The sequence below is a fragment of the Belonocnema kinseyi genome, chromosome 9 (assembly GCF_010883055.1).
Source record: "Belonocnema kinseyi isolate 2016_QV_RU_SX_M_011 chromosome 9, B_treatae_v1, whole genome shotgun sequence".
NCBI classification, from domain to species: Eukaryota; Metazoa; Arthropoda; class Insecta; order Hymenoptera; family Cynipidae; genus Belonocnema; species Belonocnema kinseyi.
This window is the reverse complement of record NC_046665.1, coordinates 106,028,094-106,034,828: the sequence shown is the minus strand read 5'-3', so window position 1 is coordinate 106,034,828 and position 6,735 is coordinate 106,028,094. Positions and strand designations below refer to the sequence as shown.

Sequence of the window (6,735 nt, the reverse complement as noted above, 5' to 3'; positions counted from 1 at the left end):
CCACCACACGCTTGCATTGACGCTATGACAATGGATGAATGGAGAGAAAGAGTTCTGTTGGATGTAGAGAAGAGCTCGAAGGGCGAGAGGGAGAATGAGGGAGAAATAGAGAGGGTTGAAGAGGAATAGAGAGAATAGAGAGGGATGAAGAGAGGGAGTGCGGGAGAGAAAATGAGAGGGTGAGAAAGCAAGAGAGAGAATGTGTGAGTTCACGAGAGAGAGAGAGAGAGAGAGAGAGAGGGAGAGGGTGCGCAATCAATATGTGGAGGGGGCATTAGTACGAGGCAAGAGATATGTAACCGTCTCGCTTGTTGAGTGCACTATCTTTTTTGCCTTTTCTTTTTCTAACAGTATATAGTGCACGTCGTAAATCCCAAACGAGCCCATCTGTCTAGGGTCTTATTGCAAAAAAAAATAAATAATTGTACAGTCGTAAAATGAGGAATTGGCTCAAAAACCTTCTAATCATCTAATCCTAAGGGATTTTAAGAATAGTCTCGAAATATTCAATTACATACTATTTATTGAAAAGCATATATTTTTTTCTTTCATTTATTCTTTTTTTTTTGTGTTTTTAAGTTAAAAAAAAATTTCTAGCATGATTAATGTGTATAAAATAATGGATAGTTTTAATTTCCTGTTCCCAAAAAAGTAATCTTTTTTTAGTGGAAAATTAACTTTTTTTTGTTAAAAATGCAACTGTCTTCTAAAAAAATCGGCCTTGTCTTTAAAATTCGTCTCTTTTGATTGAAAATTTAACTATTTGTTTGAAAATTAGTCACTTTCGTTAAAAGTGATCTTTTTGTTGAAAATGTACCTTTTCAGTTTGATAATTCAACTCTCTTCTAAAACAATCGTTTTTTTGATTTGAAAATTCAACTCTGTGGTTGTAAATATATGTGTTTATGGTGTAATTTTAATATTTTAGTTTGAAAATTTAAAAAAATATATTTTGTGGAAAATTCAATTATTTAGCTAAAAAGTAATCTTTTTTGGTCGAAAATCAACTGTTCTGTTAAACATTCGTCTTTTTTTAATGAAAATTAATCTATTATGGTATAAAAGTCATCTTTCTTGGTTGAAAATAAACCTATTTGTTAAAAATTCAACTGTCTTCTAAAAAACTTTTATTTTTACTGGAAGTTCAACTATTTGTTTGAAAATTCGTCTTTTTCGTTGAAAATGATTTTATTCTTGAAAATTCACCTTTTCAGGTTGAGAATTTAACTGTCTTCAAAAAATTCCTATGCTTGCTTGAAAATTCGTTTATTTTGATTCAAAGTTCAACTATTTGTTTCAACATTCATCTTTTCATCATCAGTGTTCGTGGATGAATTTTTATCTTTTGTCTCTGAAAATTGGACTATTTGGTTTAAAATTCATCTTTTTTTGTTTAAAAATGTATCCTTTATGGTAGAAATGTCATTCTTTTGGGTTGAAAATTCATCTTTCTTGGTTGAACTTTTTTTTCATTCAGCTGTATGGGATCGTCCATATATTACGTAAGACATTTTTCTTTTGTTTATATCGCTGTGTCCTTTTCAACTTGATAAAAATATTATTTTCGTCTTTATTCAAACAACAGAAAAACGTCTTACGTAATATATGGACAATCCCTATCTAAATACTCCTATTTTTGGCTTTAACATTGAACTATTTTTTTTAAGTTAAAATATTTGGTTGTAAATTCAAAGCTTTTGTTGAAAATTCTACTATTTTGGTAGAAAATTCCTCGGTTTGGATAGAAAATTATTTTATTATCAACTATTTTATTGTCAACTATTTTTCTATTAAAAATTAACTTTTTTGTTAACAAAAATATATAAGCCGAAAATATTAATTTTCAATTAAAATAATTGAATTTCTCGGAAGGGCAATAGAAGGGAGGGCTATCGCAGGGTTTCACTGTAAATGAATTTTTCACTAACAATGATCTTTTTTTTTAAGGTTTGGTTGAAAATTGAAATATTGAATTAAAAATTAAATTCTTTGATTAAAAATTGAACCATTTTCTCAACCATTTAACTTTTTAACTTGAAAATAATCGCTTTTGTTAAAAAATCGCCTTGGGTTGAAAATTCATTTCCTTTGCTTTCAGAAAATTTATTCCCCTATTTTCGTGAAAAATTCCCTTGTTTTCTATGCTTTGAGACCATTTTTAATTCTGAAACCTGTAGCAACCAAAAAATATTTTTCTTTGTAGACTGAGAAAAATAAAAAAAATCCTTGGAATTTTTACGGACGATAGAAGTGGCGACATTCAGTTTATATAAGTAAAGTTTGTGAAATTTATCATTTGGAATGTTTCATTCTGCGAGATTTTTGTTTGAAGCCCTTAAAAAAGGTTTCTATTATATAACTTGCTCTTTATTAAATTATTGAATCAGGTTTTTGAATTAAATTTTTTTTAGCTTTTAATTTAAATGTTGAAAGTTAAAAAAATTTCAATTTTGGCTGCTTTAATTTACAGTTTTATTTGCATGTTTTCACTTTTGATTACATCAAATGAAAAAAGTTACAGATTTAACAGTTTTAACTTTTTAATTTTAATGGCGTGATTTTTTTTTTTTTTTTTGAGAAACGGCAAGAAATTAAAATATGTTTTCATTTAAAGACTATTTGATCATTTGTGATCTGAATTTGTAGGGCATTTGAGTTTTGAGAATATCAAATTTAATGCAGTTTAAGCTCCAGAAAAAATAAATTGAAAATAATTGATGACTAATATTTTTGTATGGATTTTGCCGACTTTGTCTCCTAGCGAAGAAATACAAATATTTAAACAAAATTATAAATGCAAAATGATTGATTTGTTCCGAATATTTAAAAAATATTTTGATAAAAATGGGCCTTAAGTATCCCCGGTTTTCAGAAATAATATTTTGTTTCATAGTAAATATGCCATTTCAAACATTCAAAATTAAAAAATAATAATTAAACAATAAATGTGCGGTGGTTTCAAAATTTTACTTTAGTTGAAATTTAAAGTTTGCCAAAAAAGCAAAAACAAATTTGTTTCTTTAATTATTATGTATAACATAAATAAATGCTTTCAAGATTGAACAATTTCTAATGGTTCTTAGTATATTCGTTTACATTTTTATTATTTAATTGATGTAACTTATGGATGTTTAGAGTTTCTAAGAATTTTAAATTCCTATGCATTTGAATTAGATATTTCTCATTCTATAAATCTACATTATCTAAATCTAACTAAAATTATGTTTGAAGTTTCTTTTATTAAAAATATTGATCCTAAAAAGTAATTTTGTGCAACCTTCTTTGGATTTGCCAAACTTGTTTTCTATATTGTAAATCAAAAAATATACCAACCTATTTTTATTTATTTTGAAATCATTAACTAGATTTAAAATTTTGGTGTTTCATGAAGTAATATGTGGGTTTGAATATTAATTTATATTAGAATGTTGCAAAGTTTGAGCAATTAAATTGGAGAATTTAATAATAATTAACGAAGAGAATATATTATAGGATGCGCGGTGAAGTGTAAATTAGAATTTAATTTGTCTTCCTACACCACATATTAAGGAGACGTATCAACCTCTCATATTGCGAATTTCTGTCGGTTGCATGAATCATATACGTTAATCAGGTTTATTATGAAACTATTGAGGAATAATTTACTAACAGTTAAATGATTTTTCCAATTAAATATAATCTCACAAAAAAAAACAATTTTTTTAAACGATTAATTATGATATAATAATCTAGTTTCTTTTTAAACATTTTTAATTTTGCCGTTTGGGAAATTTGTTGTGTGTATAAAAATAAACTTACACTCAGGAGATATCAATAACACTTCAGTACAAAAAAATTGGTGTATTAATATATTTTAAACTCTGTTAAGCGACAACAGTCGTACAGAATTTTGTAAGGGGCCACCCTCTAATGGAAAATATCAATTTTGAAAAAAATGGAAGAATTACATTTTCAGTTAAATCAATTTTCAATCAAGAAACGGTAATTTTTAATCAAAAAATATTTTTCAGTCAATAACGAGAAAAACGTATTCAATATGTTGAATTTTCAACCAAAGAAATGAATTTTTCTACTAAAAAGTGGAGTTTTAATCAATAAGATTACTTTTCTACCAAAAAAAGACAAAATTCAACAAAACAGTTAAATTTTCACCTGAAATGGAAATATTTTCAACTCAAAATAAAATAGTAACATTTTCACACAAAAAAAAGATTTTCAACCAGGTATTGAATTTTTAACTGAAGAATATAACTTTTGAACCAAACATGCATTAGTTAAATTTTTAGTCGTAAAAATTCATGTTCAAAACAAACAATTTTAACAAAAGACTAAATGTTTGAAAAAATGTGTTTCAACTAAAATTATGAATCATCAACCAAAAGAAAAAATGCATTTTAAACAATTTAGTACCAATTTTGACTAATTAGTGGAATTTTCAATAAAAAAATATGAATTCTCAACGAAAAATGTAATAGTAAATATTTTAACCAAAAAATATTTTTATTTTAAATCAAAAGCAATTGACATCTACCAAAATAGATGAATTTAAAAAAAAAGTTGATCCAATTTCTACCAAAAAGAATGACTATTCAACAACACATACATTTTAAACAACAAAAAAAAGGAATTTTCAACAAAATAGTTAAATTTTCAACAAATACAATCATTTTAAAAAGTTTTAATGACTGATATTACTTTTCTACCAAAGAATCCGACTTTCAACCAAGAGCAGGAATGCACAACCAAATAGTTGAATTTTCAACTGAAGAAGATCAACTTTAAACTAAACATGCAATAGTTAAATTGTAAGTTGAAAAAAATTACTGTTTAATTTAAAAAATCATTTTCAACAAAAGATGTAAATTAAAAAAAAAATGTTTTGGTACCGAAATTTCGCTACAAATAGCCGTATTTTTCAGTATATTTAGACACTTCCTTTAACTAAAGTGACGAATAAAGTGACGAAAAAAGTTAACTTTTCATAATGTAGTTCCAATTTCAACTAAGTGATGGAATTTTTTGCCCAAAAAGATGATTTCTCAGCGAAAAACTTAATATTCGTTGCTTCAACCAAAAAATACCTTCAATCAAAACAGATTAATTTAGAACCAAACAGTCGTCATATTTAATAAAAAAGATGGAGTTCATACCAAAATAGATGAATTTTTAACCAAAGGAATGACTTTACAAAATTGTTGAGTTTTCAACAAATTATTAATTTAATTAAGTTCAAGTCCAGTTTATCGAAAAACCCCTGACATCCCTAAACTGAGGGTTGTTATATCGGGAGTTGAGTGTACTTTTGTAAAGTAAAAATAAAAATTAAATCAAGTATGACCTTGCATACTGTTTTTCGTATAATGTACGAACTTTGCAGAATGAAGACTGCAAGATTACTAATTCTATTTTTGAATTTTCAGATTCCGTTGGATCCGGTGTCGCAGAAAATGATCTCATTGTCGTGCCGGAGGAAGCAGGAAGCGTTATTTTTGAGGACGAGGAGCAGGGGTCAAGAAAGCCATAGCATATATTCAAATTTTTTAATAAAAGAAACCCTTTTAAAAATATTTTATTTACTACTTATCCGAATTTCTGTTCGGCATCAGCACTTTTCAATAAATTTGACATTTTACCGTTCTGATTTTCCAGCACCAGGAAATCTGATTGAATTGATGAATTTTCATACTTTTAATTGACATTCGTTTCTTTTTAATCGACCCCAGAACGAAATACGAAATTAATATAGGTAGGCATTATAAAAAAAATTCTTTTGAAATTGTTTCTATGAATATTACAATTATTCATAATGTAAAATTGTAAAGCATTAATTTTTCATCAAACATTCTTTGATGTAAAGATCTATGATGAATATTTGTACTTATTTTTGTCAAGTTTACGTTATTTGAATGTATTTGCGATTTTGCGTGCATGTTTTTGTAAATAGGAAATTTTTGAGGAGTTGAGTGACTTCTCACTCTGCAGAAGTGCTTCATGTAAATATTAAAAAAGCTGCATTTTTGCTTTTTTTTATAAACAAATAAGTTGTTTTTCTCTACTGTTTCTTAATCAATAAGCATGGTCTGTATTTTTGTTAAAAGTGCTTGCTCCAATAAAAACGCATTGCACATCGAAAGTTTCTTTTTTATTTTTCTTCTGGACTTGGAATTATTTCCTCAAATTTTATGTGGTTGCTTCAGGGGAAGGAATTCATTATTGTAACACAATGACAGTTTACGAAAGTATCTTCCGGTCTTTTTCTCACGAGACTATCAATATTTAAAGTGTGTGTAATCGCTCATTTTGCAATATCCTGAACATTAATATATCAAGAGCGGGAAAGTCCACACTTGTCAGACCTTTTTTTTCTATCTAGTACAGTAAATGAAAAAATTGAAGGCCCTGATTATCATTATTTTTATATGTACATATATTGTAAAAAATATATTTACATACATTTTTAGGGATTGAAAAATATGTGACGACTGAACAAGCCCGAAAAATAAAATTACCGACACTGTAAATTTGACAAATTTGAAAATTCCCGAATAATAAAATTCCCGAACTGGAAAATTACTGAATAATAAAATTCCCGACTGTTTATAATAATGCGGAATTTGAAAATTCCTAATTAATAAAATTCCTAACAGAAAATTGCCGAATTATAAAATATCCGCACTAGAAAATTCCCAAAATTATACAATGAAATTTTTTAATAAATATTATAAAATTACAGCA

General features: G+C 26.9%; 1 protein-coding gene across 1 annotated transcript in view; it reads left to right on the top strand.

Annotated features, from left to right (window-relative positions):
* LOC117179605 (F-box/LRR-repeat protein 14) overlaps nucleotides 1-5,794 on the top strand; it is a 33,292-nt gene extending 27,498 nt beyond the window's left edge. Inside the window, exon 2 of the mRNA XM_033371586.1 lies at nucleotides 5,421-5,794. The gene's annotated coding sequence lies outside the window, so the exon portion shown is untranslated. The remainder of the gene's footprint in view (nucleotides 1-5,420) is intronic.
* Nucleotides 5,795-6,735: the final 941 nt, after the last annotated feature.